The sequence below is a fragment of the Ambystoma mexicanum genome, chromosome 10, assembly GCF_040938575.1.
Source record: "Ambystoma mexicanum isolate Mex_15411 chromosome 10, UKY_AmexF1_1, whole genome shotgun sequence".
NCBI classification, from domain to species: domain Eukaryota; kingdom Metazoa; phylum Chordata; class Amphibia; order Caudata; family Ambystomatidae; genus Ambystoma; species Ambystoma mexicanum.
Genome location: NC_090932.1, coordinates 490,040,890 through 490,059,283, shown reverse-complemented (window position 1 = coordinate 490,059,283; position 18,394 = coordinate 490,040,890).

Genomic DNA, 18,394 nt, shown 5'->3' with positions numbered 1-18,394 from the left:
AATCCTCTGCATGCCCCTCTTGTAAAGATGAGGTCATGCTGGTGATCAGTCTATCAAGGAGATTTCAGCAGGTCTTTGCTATGCCTCCTGCCACCTTTCTCGGATGCCCGGAGAGGCAACCAAGGAACAGCGAGAACCAAAGTATGCGGTTTTTGGACCCTTTCTGTCCGTTTGGGGGTGTTTGATCCTCTGAGAATAGATTGCTGCAAATTGTCTGGAAAAAAACAGCCGACATGTGATCAATATCAGATGATCAAATACACTCACACCATCCGCCTTCCCTACTTACCTCTTTACTCGCCGCCTGGTCCACTTCAGCCCTGCAGCATCAGCTCGTCCATTTAACGCGGGTCAGATCCAACACTGCAGGGTATCTTTTTCTAAAAAAATAATTACCTTTCTATTTGATGACTCACATATGATTTGATCGGTTTTATGGCACTGTCCATCAATGCTCAAAGCATGTTCAGTCAACTATGTATGTTCATCCGCAATCATCACAAATACAAATATTTGGGAAGCTACATCACTTCATGAAATACGAGACTGTGAAAGGGTACATGCATGGTCCTCTGAGAGGCATATAGCTTCATCTGTTACACAGCCATCTGAACCCAAGTCCACAGAGGCCTCCTCATGTCTTCTTCCATTGTCATTGCCCTCTCCCCTGTCTCCCTTATATTTCCATTATGTAGCTTCTGCTTGGGTTACACCTGTCATGTTCCCAAGCAAGGAAGATATGCATCAGGAATCAGAGAAATGTCCCCAGTGAGGAATATACATTTCATGTGCTCGTTTTAACGAACACATGAAAGGCCTAGTGGAATACTTGTGCTGTCCCCTCCCATACACTTTAAACTCGTAGAAGCAGGAGCTCTTGCACCAATCTCCTCTATGGGAGTTCGAGTCAGTAGATTGGGATTCACCTGTATGCATATGTGTGCAAACACGCTAAAGCACTCTGAGCCTGTTTCATGTTTTTCCACCACATATTTACCCCCATTATTTTACTGCCGATATTTTACAAATTAATGTGTTTTTGCTTTTTTGCAGAAGTACACACCCAGCATACCATATAATGCCCTCCTACCCTCTGTTCCTCCCTCCCTCGCTACCTCCACTCAGACTTCTTAACTCATTATCCCCTTTCCGCCAACTACCCATATGTCTTTTCATTTTTATAATGTATTGGTGAATTAATTGCAATGCATATGTGCGGTGAATGTTCTGCAATGAATTTACAGGGCAAAGGTATAGGAAAGATTTTTTTTTGTTTTAACAAATGGGGCATGCAACTAATGTATTTCGGTCTACACCAAGAGGAACCTGCAGAGGGGAATGGGTTTGTTCCCGGCCGAATATGTGGGAGCCACTGAGCATAGTGAGGTAGCCCAAACCGACCAGGGGGAGGTTTCTGTTCCTGAGAAATTATATTTTAAATAATGAGTTAAAATGCTGCATTTTACAGCATTTTAAAGCACACTTTCTGTGAGAGTCAGTAAAAAGTTATTCAGTTTGTAATCAGCTTTGTAGGGTAACAGATAAAAATATCCATTACATCCCAGGTCACCAAAAGTGTAGAGGATTATTTTAATGATTTTTTTGCCCACTGCATGCCAGTATAAAAAACATGTTTGTTTGCACCCATACATGTACATGCTGGCTCCACCAATATATGTCAGTACTATCATATAAAAATATAATTATATTTGATGTGCCCATAATGCCATTATTCCCATGTAAGAACATAGTCCCGATTGCCTTGCCCGTAATGTCAGTAACAATGCCATACCACAGTAATAAAACATATCCTTGCTGGCTCCAGAACACATGTTGTAAAACAAATGTCACACTACATTAAGAAGACATGTCCTAGCTGGCTGCACACATGTCTCCCTTCTCTCCCACGTAAGAACATTCATTATGTTAGCTTTGCCCTTAAGAGTAAAAAAATACCATGGCACAGCAATATAATTGACTGTGTATCTACCCAATTGATGTATAAACTCCCACAAACCAACCCCCCTAGCACTCTTGAAGTTGGCTTTATCCAGAATGCTAGTAAAACATAAGGTCCATATGCTAATTCCGCTTGGGCCCCAGCCTCACATATACATACACACCCACTTCATACTCATTCATCCACCAGTCATGCAGCAATACAGCTTCCCTCTCAATAATTCTCATGCACACCAAGGACATTCGCACTGAATTATCATTCGCACATACACTCACGGTTGTATTCATGCTTGGATTTTAACAAAAAGCATGATGCCAGATAATTCTTTTGGCTTTCTTCTTCCAACTTCTCCTGCTATATCCCTGCTTAATTTTACCTTCCTCTTCATCAAATACTACCCTTGCCCTCATTTCCTCCCCCTCCCTCCTCACGCTAACCACCTTTTGATGTGTTTCTTCCTCCTTCCTGCTTCCTCTGATCTTTCAACATCATCAACCAGTCCCTTACTCTCCTTTCTTCCTCCCGTCTCCTCTCTATAGCCTCCTCTTCATCTTTCATTCTACTGCTCCTGCCCCTGACCATTCTCCTACTATAGTTTGTCCAGCTCGTTTCTCACTCCCTCTTACATTCTTGTAATGCTTTCCATACACCCTCACTATCTGCTTGACTTTGGTACTTTTTTATAAGGCAATGTCAGATCAATTATACATTCTTTGTCCAGCAATTTGTGGCTGGCAATTTCATGTCTGGCTGATATCAGCAACTGCAGGCTCCTTCCCAGATGTCCTGCCTAAGGTCTTTAGGAGCCTCAGGTGTGTCTTATATAGTTCATCTCTTTCAATTCTATTTGCATGAAGGTCCATTATTCGAGGGTCCAAAAGCTGAGATGGTCATTGTGAATTGACGTGGGTGGTTCCGAATTGTTGATGCTGGCCTGACAATGGTTCCCCAGCACCTCCAGACATGTGTGTCCTTCTCCACTCCAGTCCTATCTGCAGTTTGTAACTCACTGGGGAGTGGGGAGAGCACCCTCTCACTGGTCTCTTTATTGAGTAAGTGTGTGGGATATTCTGCAATTTCTCTAGTGGTCTACAGGCACTAGTGTTTCTCCCCATAGTGCACCATGGTCTGCAGTCCCGGTCTATGGTCGATCACCATGCCACATCATCTGCTAATCATTGCTCTCTCCCCCAGAATATTGGCATTCCTCTGCAATGTGTGCTAGGGAGGATAGAGCTGATCCCCTGTCTACAGATTCTACGTCCTTCATCATGGAGTGGCTGGGATCCCCTATCTCCCATACCCCCAATTCCACTATCCTAGCCTCATACAAGGGATCATGCCATAGGGTGTGATCTGTATGATGTCATCACTAATACTAAGGCTATCTCTATAACTAGGCCAACCAACTAACCCTTAATCATCTACAGACCTTGCAAATTCAACCAGAAATTGAGCTGTCCACATTAATTAGCATGCAAAGAAATCCCCAGAATTTGGTATGTCTTTCTTTGGTCAAGGATTGCCTGTAAAGCTCAAGGCTAACATTTGATGTGCCTGGAAGTGTGAATGAATCACCATATGTTGGTGGGTGTAATTATTATCTCAGGAATGTCTTTCACACAGCAGTCATTGAATCTCTCTGTGGTGCAGAGGGCTTATCATCTGCCACTGGCTCCACACCATACTTTATCTCCCCTCCCTCACCAGAAGATGACAAAACCTCTCCTAAAAGAAATATTCTAAAGTCACTAGTCACAGACAATAAAGCAGGTTCATCCACATAAGAGCTTGTAGGGCTTCTTCTCGTGTTGGTTTAATTGGAGAAGTTATAATAAGTGTCTGGACAATTATTTTCTGCTGCACCCTCTTCATTCAAGAGTAGGTCAGGTTTGCCAATCTGGCTCAAATCTGATCATCACTTCTGAAGCAGTATTTCTGCAATATGAATCTCAAGGATGGTGAGATCTATCCATGGATCTTAAGGATGACTGCACCAATACTTGTTGTCCTAAATTATATATTAAGTACAGAACCGCAGGCTATTTACCAAAGTAATAATTGCAGTGGCAATCTTCTCCTATTTATTTTATTATTTATATATGTGTTTATTAAGAGCTGGCAGCCCGCAGGCATCCTGGCGCTCCACATATACAAGGACACCTTTTTCCACACTCACCTAATCTTCAACTCTTTTTATGAGTGTCATTTTTAAGACTCTCCATAGTGTCTTTTTAAAGTTATCATGTTTAACAAATTCTTGGCAATAAGTGCCAGTTGTTGCTGGGTTGCCCTAGGGGATCCCCATTTAACTTTATTGTGCTAACCTTGAGTGAACAGTTCCCAAGGGTAGAAAGGATCTTTGGAACCCCTTTACATTTTGTTAGGTGAAACCAGCACACCTCACCTTAAGTGGAGTGCTGGGGAGATACAATGTATCCCCTTTTCACACTAAGGGGCCGATTCATGGAATAAATGTGTGCCGAAAATCTTGGTGCAAGCAGGCGCAAGCATGAAGAAGCAGGCGCACGCGTGCGATTCATGGAAGGCCCTGCGCGTGTTTTCCTCTGGATGTGCGCCAAATCCGTGCGTGGAGCACACGGGCGCACACGTCATTGAAACAGCCAGACTGCCATGCGTGAGGCACACAGCGAAAGCGCACAACGTTAGCGCACACACCAAAAAGGGGGCGTAACGTGTGGAATGGGGAACAACGCATGAAAATAAGGGCGTAACTGGGGATGTACTGCTGGGAAGTACACGGAACACCCACACGCAGGCGAACCACACGTATTCATGGATTCGAATAGGGCAAACCTGGCCCAAGACATGCACAGGCCTAAACACGTCCGCCACACAAAGGCAGGCGGCAGCATCCCTGCACATTACAAAAGTGTGCGCAAACAAAAAACACATATATACAGCCACGATGAATGTCCCGTTCAGTGGCCCCCTAGGATAAATGACGTGCAACGCAACGCACAGGCATCCTCGAAAAGCAAGAAAAAGAGATAAGCGACCCCTGTTGCCTATGTGCATGTAGAAAAACACACACCCAGTATGCTGTGGCAGCCAGGAGCCCCAAAAATACGTACGCGATAAACACACAGGCTAGTATGCCCGTGAAAAAAGGGGTACGCGACAAACATGGACACCCCCAGTGTGAAAAATAGTGTGTGCGACTCACCGTCTGCCTTGTGTGTAGAAGAAGAACGCGTAGCCAACACCCACCCGCTGTGAAGTAATCGCATGTGAAACTCCCCGGGCACTGCCGAAATACACGTACCCAGGCCGATCACGTGTAAAACTCCCTGCGCACTCCTCGGAATACACGTACCCCACTCGCGCTAGGCCAATCACGTGTAAAACTTCGTGCGCACCCCCCCAAATTTGCACAGGCTGCCCATCCACCCTCTCCATCCCCCACACGCAGCCCATCCACCCTGGCCATGCTGCACAGGCAGCCCACTCTACAGGGAGGACTTTTTCCATGTTTTACACACGATTGGGCTGGGTATGTGTATTTTGGGGGTGCGCGTGGAGTTTTACATGCGATTGGTCTGGGTACGTGTATTGCGGCGGTGCGTGGAGAGTTTCACATGTGATTGTCCTAGCGCGAGCGGGGTACGTGTATTCTGGGGTGTGTGCAGGGAGTTTTACATGCATTTTCGTGGTTGGGGGGCTGTATGCTGGTCCACTGGCCTTTGCGCCATGTACTGGATTTTTGCAATGTTTTTGGTGCATGGGGCGGGGTTGGGGGCATAACTGGCGCTGCTGCAGGGTCGCTGCGCCACTCTGCGCCATGGCTGCTCATGGATGTATAAATCCATGAATATGCTGTGCGCCTAAAGGTGTTTTGGCGCACGCGGCTGGCACAGACTGCCGCATGCGCACGCTCTGCGCCAGCCGCGTGTGCCACTTGTGCATCGAATTCTATGAATTACCCCCTAAAACTGTAACAATTCTGTGACAGTGACAAGTTTATTTTTAATCGCTAGTGGCAGTGATACCTTTTACTAATTTGGTGCACCTTTACCACAGGCTGTCATCACAGCTGCAGTAAAGGCACCTAAGGGTGTTCATTTTACCAAAATGGCCCTGTCTTCTTTTTCTGCCACTTTTGTCTTCAGCGGGAGTCCCCTGGACACCCTGCCCAGGCTCCAGTCAGTCTGTAAGCACAGGAATTGGGGAGGAGTCTAAAACTTCCCCATCCTTTGTCTTATGCCTTGCTTCAACTGGGACAAATCCCAGTGGGGGTCTGGCTGTCCTGATTGGACAACCAGATGCCCCTTTCTTGTAAAATGCAGGGAGAGAATGCAGAGGTTGTGCTGTAGTTTCTGATAAATACTGGAAACCTGGAAGTGGAAGTCATATCGACCACTGGAGCTTAAACCAAAGAGGATGACAAAGGAAAATCGGTGGAGACGATTTTGGGTGACCAGAGAGCCTGCTGTGTAACCCGAGCCTGCTGCAGCCCTTCCTTCCAATTGACCTGAGGACTCCAAAAATGGTGACCCAAACTCAGAGCCTAGTGAAACCCACTAGACTCAATAATACCGGCATTTTGAGCCATCCCATGGGTTGCTGCAACCTTGCGTTCTTGCAATACCCCAATACCCTGGGACCTCCAGTCACTGTGCAGTGCACAGTCTCCCGAATTCTGAATCTCGCTGAAAATTTTTGGGCATCTTGATGTATCTCCAGAGACACGAATCAAGTCCAAAAAGTCCCCTCACAACAGTGCTGGACCTTTAAAACAATGAGAATTCAAACACAATTTTCTGTCTTCTTCTGTGCTCCTTTAAAAGGCACCAAATCCGCAAAACCACATTCAGCTCTGAGAGAAATCTTGCCTACAGTCTTCTTCATTGATCCCTGCTGCAAAGTCCCTTCTGAGGTCTTGTGTTCAGTCTCCAGGACAAGGAATCCACTGACCGAGTATTAAGCTGCAGTCCCTGAAGTTCTCCTACTGCAATCTCTTCTTCATTGCTGAGCTACTATGTTGGCTTGGGTATATACTTACCTTAAGCCTTTTGGGATTTCTGTGTAGTCATGGGGTGTTTTCTGTGATTGGGGGGTCCCTCATCCAGTGCGCCCAGTCCCACTGCTAGAATCCTGCTGGGGTGTCTTCTGTGAAGCCATTGGACCCTCTTCTAACTCTAAAGTAAAGTATACACCTGCTTGCCAGTTTTCCTAAGGAAACTCTGACTTTTGCTACTAAAGAACTTATTCTAACACTGCCTGTTGGTCACTAGTCCTAGTGACCCCCCTTCTGTCACTGAGAACACTCATGCTCCAAGAATAAGGGAAAGACTTTGAAGGGATTGGGACTTTGGCCTAGGAAAGAAATCAAGTGTTTTACTTACTTGTAAAGAGTTGGTTGGTAACTGTAATTCTAAGATTGAACAGTTACAAAAGATCTTACTGATATTGAATGCGTGATGCAATATTCTTAAAAGTATGGTTAACATCTTTTCTTCCTTAGCCACTGTTTTCCCATTCCAATCGAAAGTAGATGTAAAGGTATTTTACTCTCATGTGATTAGGTTGTGCCTCTTTACAAAATTAATGTGTTGGTTTCACCAGGTTATTCCTGTAGGGTAATTGTATGAGTATCCTCCAACTGTTGGTATCACCCGGTTAGTCCTGTTAGAATAACTGTATGAGTGTCTCCCAACTGGGTCTTATTTCTCCTGACTTGCTACTAGCCTGTCCTTAAGAAGTCTACATTAGGTTGTTGCCTACCTAGAATAACTATTCAGTGTGAGATTGTTTTTTTACTTTCACCTTCATTGTGAAGTTAATGTATGTGGGTTTTACTTACCTTGTGTTAGCTGTGTGCTATCCAAAATAATTTACCAAAGTTATTGCTTACCTCAATCTGGGGTTCCCTGATTTCAAAAGCATCTGTAATTGTATATTACATCCTCAGGTTTTACTCACCTGGTATATCTGTGTGTTATGACAAAAGTAGTTATAGGTTTTTACTGCACCTAGGATAAGTGTTTCACTATTCAACAGAAGAGTGTTGCCCAGTTGACTGTTTATGTGATTTGTTCCAAGAGTCACAGTACAACTGGAAGGGCCTACTGGCCTTGTATTAATGAATGTAATCTGAAAGTAACCATTGGTCTTTTACTCCCAAATGATAGGCTTGACCTATACTAAATGTGTTTAAAGAGGTTTTGACTTACTTCCCCAGAACTACCGTTAAGTGTTCCAAATAAGGTTTATACTTGGGTTTTTGTGCTTTCAAGTATAGTGTTGTGTTTTATATTGTGATTTCATTTAATATGTTAGCACTTACTTTAACCCCTTCGATTTATCTGGGCCTACCTGCATTTAAATAAATCCTTTATTTTTACAATACATGGTGTTTCAGTGTTTCTTTGGATCATTTGTATTACAATTTCACTTGTACTGTATCTACTGCCCTCTCTCCCTCCTAAAATAAGCCTGACTGCTCTGTCTACGCTACCCTGAACTCAGGTGGTACAGCCTTATACTAACAGTGGAGTCTTGTACTGCCTCAGTTGAAAGGTTTTACTAAGCCCTTAGTTGGACTTCAGAAAAACTGTCCTAACAGCACACATAGCCAGTGGAGTCCATTTCTGGCTTGTGTTATGTGCTCTCTACTTGGGATATCATGGACAATACAAAGAGCATAATTTTGTAATGTTTGAAGTCTCTTTATACAGTTGTTACTTGCTCCAATCAAAAGCATTGCAATAGTCAATTATTGACTTGATTAGAGCTGCATGGTTTTTATGAGATTGAATAGGTTTCCCATGCCATATAACTGCTCACTGTACTTAGAGAGGCACAGCTTCACCTCACTGATGATGCCCAACAAGGCTGAAACACGTGTATGGGGTTGCTGGTGGTACTCTTGTTCAGAGAGGAATTGCCATAGCATTTCGGTGCTGGACTGCCCACGTGGGCGGGACAAAGACTGATATGCAAATGGATATTTCCCATCTGTGAAAGGTACAGTGAGCAAAAAGCGTGTGCTGCAAACTCTCACCTGAGAACAGGTTACCATGCCTTGTTCTTTCTGGAGAGGAGCGCCTGCTACCTTTTTTAAAAATAACTTTTAGATAATACTGTGCGTTCCCTACTATGCCATTTACCTACGCATCTGAACTCAGTGAAATGGCAACATGTACTCCCAATGTTTTGACTTTGGTCAAGATCTTGATCCGTTTATTTTCAATATTCAAATGAGTAGTCGGGATGTAGCTTGGCTCTAGCTTGCGAAGACTTGGAAAGCATAATCTCAGTCTTGGCAGGGTTTAAGCACATTCATGTATTAGCTATCCATCCCTTTACAAGGTCATAGATATTGCTAAGCCAAATTGAGTAGGATACATAGTCGCCACTCAGTTCCATAATGAGCTGAGTGTTGTCGGCATAGTTGGAAAATGGACATCAGAAATGGTGAGGAGACCACAGAGGGGCTTAATGTAAAGGTTAAAGAAAGTGGGAGACAAACAGGCACCTTGTGGGACCCTGAAGAGAATTTGCTCGGGGCTTGAGGAGGCATCTCCCCAACACACACGCAAACTCCTGTTGCTCAAGTATGAGCAGATCCAATTTGCAGTCTCTCTGACACAGTATCCATAAGTAGTTAAACAGCCCAGCAGGTGCTTGTGATCAATGAAACCAAAAGCAGCCGACAAGTCCAACTAAATGAGCAGCCCGGATTTGCTTTTTTTCCATATGATTAAACATGTGCGTTTGGAAATCAAGTAAGGTACTTTCAGTTCCATGGTGGGCACGGAAGCAATATTGTTTTTTTTTTGTTTTATAGTTTTTATTGAAGTATATCATGTACAGATATAAATTCATTATATCTACAGCAAAATGCAGTAATCCATTGACTACAAAACCCCTTAATGATCAACAGTTAAACAAATGTTGCTATATATAAAGGTTAAGAGTATTCGGCTAGAGTACTGACTAGCAATAGAAAGATTGTAATAAGGCTCACTTAAACCACAATGAAGTATAGCCATATGTTATGTGCAACTTAGTGTGGAAACAATTCTGCATCCTTATATGTAGAAATTATTATTGGAAGCAAATACACTTTTGTACCGAACTGGAATACATGATTATTTGGGCTGCTTCTGCACACAAATCCTACTCTGTTTGCGAAGTACTTCATCATGTAATGCATACATTAGGACGGTTGGTAAATTAGGTACATGAGATGAAATCGTCCCTGGCACCTTTGTCTCCTTATTTCATCAGGTAAATCTGGGATTCAGCCTTGGGATTTCATAGTCAGTAAACAATGGCAGTGATGCCAGTCCTTGTCCTTTCAGCGGTCTTGTGGTGGATCCCATTCTATATTCAGTCATCCTTGGCCTCTTTTCAAGATGAAATATTACAGTTCTACGCTTTAGATTCTTCGGATAAGCTAACTCATCTCCAATCCTCCCTGACACCCATTCCACAGGAAGCCCTTGGTGACATCTATTGGTAATTTCAGGATGAGAGCATTGTGTGGGGTTCCCCTTGACTGATGTTCTGAAACATGAGATACTCTGTATGGGTGTGTAGTCATAATGGGCAGTCTGAGAGGGAACAACCAGTGATACTTGAAGAACTCAATCTCACATAAACACGCTGGAATTAAAAGCAAGTTTCATAGCACTGAGTGTTCCTGCCCATGTCAGGCATTGCACAGTCCTGTTCTCTATTGCCAACACTGACACACTATACATTAGCCAGAGAAGCAGAGGTTCCAGACCCCTACAGTAGGGGTTCACCAAGTCTCTGTGCAAGTAGGACCTGTCTTGTTTAGTGTGGCTAACCCTCCTCATGTTTCCATCTTTCTTTTTTCTGGAAATTCGTATGGCCTGTTGGGATCAGTGTGTTCAGACAAGTAATTGGGTGTTAGACCCAACATGTTAAACTCAAATTTGACTATGACCTTTCCTACTTCACATGAAACATTTCACAGATGATCACATGTTCAATAGAAGTTTTGCAGGAAGAGATGAGCAAGATCACTGCAACCTTATCTCATTTGGCTTTTCGAACGGTGATCATGTTAGAGTTTGATCGGTGATCTATGGATTGATAATGTCCGATTTGGTATGGGGCTTGCTCAGTGTTTTTTTAAAGTGTTTTCCTTTTTATTATATTAAAATATCAAAGTCTACAATCCGAAGAAAATATAAAATGGAATGCTATTATGCGTTTACAATACATTTTCGTTTTCAGCAAATACAAGTATGCTCCAATGTAAATCTACTCCTCCACTTTCAGATGTCTTCTAGAAATCTAATGCCTCAAAACGACATTTCACACCTATGGAGTGCCTTTTCTGTTCGGAGAACCCTAGGAACAAACACTCAAGTTTGTAGTTTTGGTAGAGCATCGATTAACAAGATTATTGGATCTGAACTGAGGCATACATTTTGAATTGGACTGGTCCAGTTTAGTGTTTGGGTCATTCTTTTGCGGTTATACAACATATTAAGATGCATGCCACAGGCTTCATTGCATATCCATCATTTGTCTTTATACATTAATTTACATCAGTTTGTTTTCCCTGCCATAGAGTGTGTTTTATAAAAGAACTTTCAGATGGAACCAGCATGTCTGAACACAGACATGAATTTTCACGAATTGTCTGGACCAATTGGTTACAACCTCTGGATGGATCAAAACTCTCAGTTCGGTCAACGAGTCTGCTCTGCACTTTTTAAAGAGATTCATATGATCATTGTTCTGCACATTCAGTGATCAAACAAGCTCTCTTCCCAGAGATAATCTCGAAAACAAGCGAAACACTCATCGCTGTTTTGTCCATTTTTTGTATCTGTGCCAGAGTGGGGGAGAGTCTGACAGAGTGGGCAGAGTTGAGTTTTCAGGTCCAGTCTGCGCAGAATGGGGTGTTCTCAATTTAGATGTGGTCCATCCAGTCTTGGTGATAAGATACTGTTGGCCTTAGTCTGAATATGGTGGCATGGTGCAAAAGTGGTGATGTTGTAAAGAATGACTGCTACTTTTACTGTGCCATTATTTCTAGAGTTTGGGAGCGATGTTCAGAAATTAACTTCATCACCTGACAGGACATTTTACCTCCACATTACCTTTTAATAAATGGATGCTTTTTAGCAGGCAGAATAACTGCATGCATAAAGTGTATTAGTCAATGTTTGGCACCTAACTTACCTGCATTGCTTGTCGCTGCCTGTCCCCAACCTAACTGGCGTCCAGGCATCAGACAGCGTTAGCCAAGTTTGTTGATCAACCACCCTCACAATCAGCAACATTCAAAACCTTGATGCCCATATATTGTGTGGGCCCTCTATTCAGCCCACGGCTTCACTGCTATGCTGCTACTACTTGTTCTTCTGTGCCACTTCATCTTGCCCAGGCCTGTAACATGTAGCTAGCCAGCACCGAGTGATTATCCCATTACCCGCTTTGCAATAAGTTAGGGTCCAGTGCTAGCCCCTTACCTGTTGTGCACAAGCCTGTGTCGAGTGATTAGACAGCTTTGGCCCTTTACCTGTTTTTGTAGCCCTCTACCTGTTGTGCAGTACCCAGTGTCCAGTGACTAGCCTATCACTTGTATTGCAACTACCCACCTACCTGCTTACCTTTACTGAGATATATATGCGAACCAGCCCTAGGCTACAATCTCCTGATTAGCCCATTACCTATACTGCCTCATCCCATGCATATCAAAATTGTATGCACTAATCGGGACCAGTTTATGCCTGCTACCCGCATGTAGCCTGTGCACAATGACTAAACTATCTCCTGCCCTGCTCTTGCCTGATTGCGAAATCTAATCTTTACTAGCTATAACAGTAGTTCTGTAGAATATCTTGCACCCCAGCTCTATATTGCATTAGCCCATGCCCATTAATAATCCTATGAGCAACTATTTGCCTACTGGATGGATCAAACTAACAACAGTACTGAAGCAGTCATACATTGAAGCTGAGAATCATGATCCATATGATCACCCAGTGGACTATCCTCTCCACCTTGCTAGTAACCATCATGTTACAAATTTCAGCGTCCATTATGATTCACGCTAGATGCACAACATGTCCTCTTATGGACAGAAAAAATAAACTGAGAGCAACACTTTCTTGCCTCTATGAACCTAAAAATAACTTGAATATGAATACCCGTAGTATCCTGAACAATAATGCCCTCAGGCCTGAATCTATATTCATCAATGAATCGCAAGCTAGAACCCTGACCAAAATCAAAACTAAGCAACCTAAACTGATTCCCAACACTCCACAGGAACCTATAATCATTACCACAATCTCGGGAGCATTAATCAATGCCAGATCACTGGTTGCACACACTGCCAAAATAGCCGCCCGGATCTCTGTGGATGAACTTGATGTTCTAGCGGTCACTGAATCCTGGCTGCATGATGCTGCTTGCCTGCCCCTTTTGACAGCAATACCTGATCACTACCAAGTACTCAGAGCAGACAGAACCAATGCTAGAGGTGGAGGTTTAGCCCTCATAGCTAAAGAGAACCTTGCCATAAAACTCCTCTCTTCAATTCCACTCAAATCATGCAAAATGCTTATTGCTAAACTCACAATCTCTAATTGCCACACTAAAAGTATTTACCTATTATATGGACCTCTGGGCTCTATCAGTACCTTTGAGGAGGATATCTCCAGTATCATTAACAACAACACTAAAGACTCTTCCCAAATTCTACTACTGGGTGATTTTAACCTTGGTTTTAATGATTCTGCGGACAAAAATGCTCAGGCAATAGCTAATATCCTCACAGAACATGGACTTACCCAAAGAGTATCCCTACGGACCCATGTTAAAGGATGAACCCTAAACTGGGTGGCGGATTTGAATTGCAAAACTGCTATCACCTCAATCACCCCACAACTGTGGACTGACCACCATCTGATAGCCTTCACTCCAGCAACTAATAAACAACCAACTAAAGACAATATCACAGCTCCATCCATCCCCACACGAAAGCAAAAAAAAAACATTACAGCGGATAGGTTAATCCCACACATCCTACCCTCTCTTAACACGCTCCCACCTACCTCTGACCCTACAAACCTTGTTGAGGCCTATAACAGTAGCATGGCCATGGCCTTACACATCATTGCACCCCTCAAAATGCACAAAAGTAAACAGCGAGCACATCTCAATGCCTGGTTTACGCCTCATCTCAAAACCCTTAAACACCAAAAAAGGAAACTAGAATCTGTTTGGTGACACAACCCCTCAGATGAAAACAAGGCAAAACTAACAGACTTTGCTAACAACTATAAAAAGGAAATAATTTGTACAAAAAAAGAACTCTACAATGAAAGAATCTCCAATGCCAGCTCAAACACCAAGCAATTATCCACGTTCCTACGAGAAATGGAATTCCCCATTCCTCGGACAATGTGCATGAGGATAAACCTTGGTGCACAAGCATACAAAATGTAATAGTCAACAAAATAACTCTACTCCATCAAAAAACTGCCCTCCCCAATCCTGAATTACAATATACCAATCCTGGTAAATCTGCCAGTATCCTAGAACCATTTAGATTTACCAAAATATCCATCCTTGAAACCATAAAAATTATCTACTTTCTGAAGCCTTCTATCTGTAAGGATGACAATTGTCCTCCCCAAATAAACAAAGATGCAGCTGGAGACTTAGCGCCATTTATCTCGAAATTGATCAACTCCTCCATCGTGACCAACAGGGTCCCTAGCAACTTAAAAGAGTACTGGGTCTTACCCCTGTTAAAAAAAACAAACAGCAGACCCTTCCAACCCTACAAATTACAGGCCCATTACCACAGTGCCGTTCCTTCTTAAAATTATTGATAAGGTAGCTTACCTAAAAATCCAGAACTACCTTGAGACTCACCACCTCCTAGGCTTCCGTCAATCTGGCTTCAGACCACAACATGGCATGGAAATGGCATTAATTGACCTAAAAGCTCAAATTGATGAGCTCAAGGATAAGGGTAAAATGGCCATGCTCCTCCTCCTCGATTTGTCGGCCGCCTTCGAACTGGTGGACCATGAAGTCCTCTGCAAACACCTGGCATCAGCGTCCCACTTTTCAAAGGATGCAATAGCCTGGGTCCAATCCTTTTTGAGTAACAGAACAATGCATGTTTTCTCCCTATTAGCCTCTGCAGACCCCACCAAGACAACTTGCGGCTTCCCACAGGGCTCCTGTGTATCGCTGACTCTGTATAATATATTTACAAAGCCCTTGTTCGATAAATTGGACAGGCTGGGTGTCACCTACGCTAATTATCACCTACGCTAATTATGCAGATGACACCCAGATCCTTATTCCCCTTTCGGGCAATTACGATCAGGACACGGCTTTGGTAAATAAAATCTACCTCCTCATTCAGGCATGGATGACAACCCATGGCCTCTGCCAGAATGACGATAAAACGGAACTCCTGATTCTCGGATCGGGTGTGAATTTAAAAAAATTGGAAACCAAGTACTCCGCCTTCAACATGGGTGGTATTAAAATTAAGCTAGTTAAAGAAGTAAAAACCTTAGGTTTTTACCTCGATTCTACCCTATTCCTAAACAACCAGATAAACTCCATGGCATCTACAACTTCCTACACATTTAAGCTTATTAGAGCCTGTAGGCCATTCCTATCTAAGTCAGTTGCATCATCCTCGCCAATGCCCTAATTCTCTCAAAATTGGATTATTGAAACGCCCTATACTTAAGAGCAAATAAATACATCACAGATAAGATTCAATTCCTTCAGAATAATGCGCTTTGAACTGCCTTGAACATACCGAACAGAGAACAAGTCTCAATACTCAGGAAAGAATACCACTGGCTGAAGATTAGCGATAGAATGTTGCTTAAAACAGTTTCCCTTATGTTTAAATGCCTCAACAATGCAGCACCCGCATATCTAACAGAGAGAATCTCAAGGAAAACTTCCACCCGCCCTTTGAGGGAAGTGAACTCCTTTTGTCTAAACATCCCAAAATATAAACTAAAAAAATCTGGAGGAAGTCACTTCCCAGTAAAAGCAGATCAATCTTGGAACACACTACCCCTCTCCCTCAAAACCGACCAATCCTACCTCAGCTTCAGCTGTAACAAATTAAATTGGCTACTCACCGGCAATATTTGAAATTCACTGTATCTACTCTTGTATCCATCAGATACACCTACCTCCTCCCTCCTATTCTCAGCACTTGCTCTTGTTGTATTTTTCCACTACTGTTTTTCCCATGTTCATCACTTCTCAGTATTTGCTTTCCTCTCTGCATTTTTCTGCCGCTGTCCTTCCTTTGTATTATATAACTGTATGTTACCCACACCGGTCTAATCTGTAACAAAGCTTTAAGTATTCTTATATTTGTACCTTGTAACCAAGCTTTTAAATATTCTTGTATCTGTTGCGCCCAGTTACCTTTGGGTCTGGTGCGCCCTTTAAATTAATAAACAAACAAACAAACAAACAAACAAGAAAGTGCCCCAAATCCCCAATGCAGTCCTGTGGAACTCCAAATTGTAGACTAACTCCAATTGTGTGCATTTACTTCCCAAATGAGTGGTGGTATGGTAGACAAGTATGGCGATATTTAACGATGAAATACTGCCATAATCGTAATTTGGACCTGCAACTTTAGTATTTTGCTACAATGATAGGGATTACTTGTGTGGTGTCTGTCTTCCAGTTTCTAGTGGCGTTGACTTTGGTTCAGTCTTTGGTGCTGCATATTTACAGATGTTGTCTAGCTTTAGAACTATTTACAGTGAGTCTGGTTGGGGTTGGTTGTGGCTATTCATTATATGGATTTTCAATACCATTGATAAGTTGGCAGAAAACCTATCTAAGCCTCTACTTCAAAATAAGGCATGCAATGTTTATCTTTGCACTAGTATGAATGTTAACAGAGCAGCATTTAAGAACACAATCATTGGTAATGACAACAGTTTGGGTATTTGTGTAGTCATAGGAAAGGCACTTGCCAGGCACTGCAGTAGTGGTATTAACTGGCAAAATGGTGCGAGTACATGGGCATCTAATAGCAATGCATGGCAAATCCCTCATACTTGTATACAAACCAAAACTGTTGGCTTGACCAATGCTTGTTTTTAACAGAACTTTATTGAAGAACCTCAAAGTGCTTATAAATCAAGTGACTGAAGGCAGACCTTGTTAAGACATTTGGGTTAGACCAGTAGCAGGCTTATGACTCCAATTAAGTGATTAAGGCCCTGATTCATGGATTATTTGCGCAGAAAGAAAACGGGACTTGTGCACCATTCTGCCTGCAAATCACTGTTTAACAAATGGGGATTTGCAGGCAGAATGTCGCAAAAACCCTTTTTATTTTGGCACAAATAATCCATGAATCAGGGCCTAAATCTCAAAAGAATGCTTTGAAAAAACACTGGCAGGCACTTCCAGAGCACAGTTTGATGGTACAGCTTGGATAAAGCGAGCTTAAAGAGTTCCCATGAGGAGATGTGTTGGGCAGTGAGGGGCAGGAACTGGGTGGGAATGGCCATGGAGATTAGCATGACCATGGGCAGTCAATAGGTGGGCAAATGGCCAAACAACACCTACAAGCTGTGTGTCCTTCCTCTGATCAGTGGCGTAACACAAGATCTGCGGGCCATGCTGAGGGGGCCTCCCCAACTCGGCAAAGAATCACAGGTCGCGGCACACTCTGGGCCGGCCTAGATTACCACACTTGCGCAATATGTAAAAACGTTTTGATGAATGGGTATGCCACACACTGCACCAAGAGATAGATATAATATATGTGTTTTAATGCAATATACAGCACACTTTCTGAGAAAAATTGGCCAAAAAGCCAGTGTGTTTGCAATTGTTTTGTAGGATAACACCAATCCAATACATGTAAGTCAACAACAGTGCACAGGAGTATTAATGCATTGCTATTAAAAATGCATGCCACAATGAAAACATGTCCAACTGGCTGCAAAATGTAGACCAGTGTAGACACGTAATAACATTACAGTAATCATGCTAGGCCAGATTTAGACATACCTAGACTGGTTGCACCAAAATGCCAGTCGAAGCAATAACACTCATCAAGAAGCGAGCACACATTCAAGCCTGCGTCTCTGTGGCCTCTAACAACATAGACAAACTCTTTAAAATCTGCAAGCAACTGGCCAATCTTGTTGCAGTCTCTACCTCTCCTGTTCCCTAAAAAGGCCCTCCATATGGCTTTAGCCTCTCGCTTCTCTGCTAAAACTCAGGACATCCTGTCCACTATCTCCTCTTCCTCTCCCTCTTCCTCTCTCGGCGCCCTTTTGGCCATCTCTCCCTCTCCTCCTCCTTTCTCCTCTTTCTCTCTAACACCTGACAAGCTTTCTAGACAAGTACCATCTATGGAAGTGTCGTCGAGACAGGTGCTCGCCCGCTCCTCCAGAA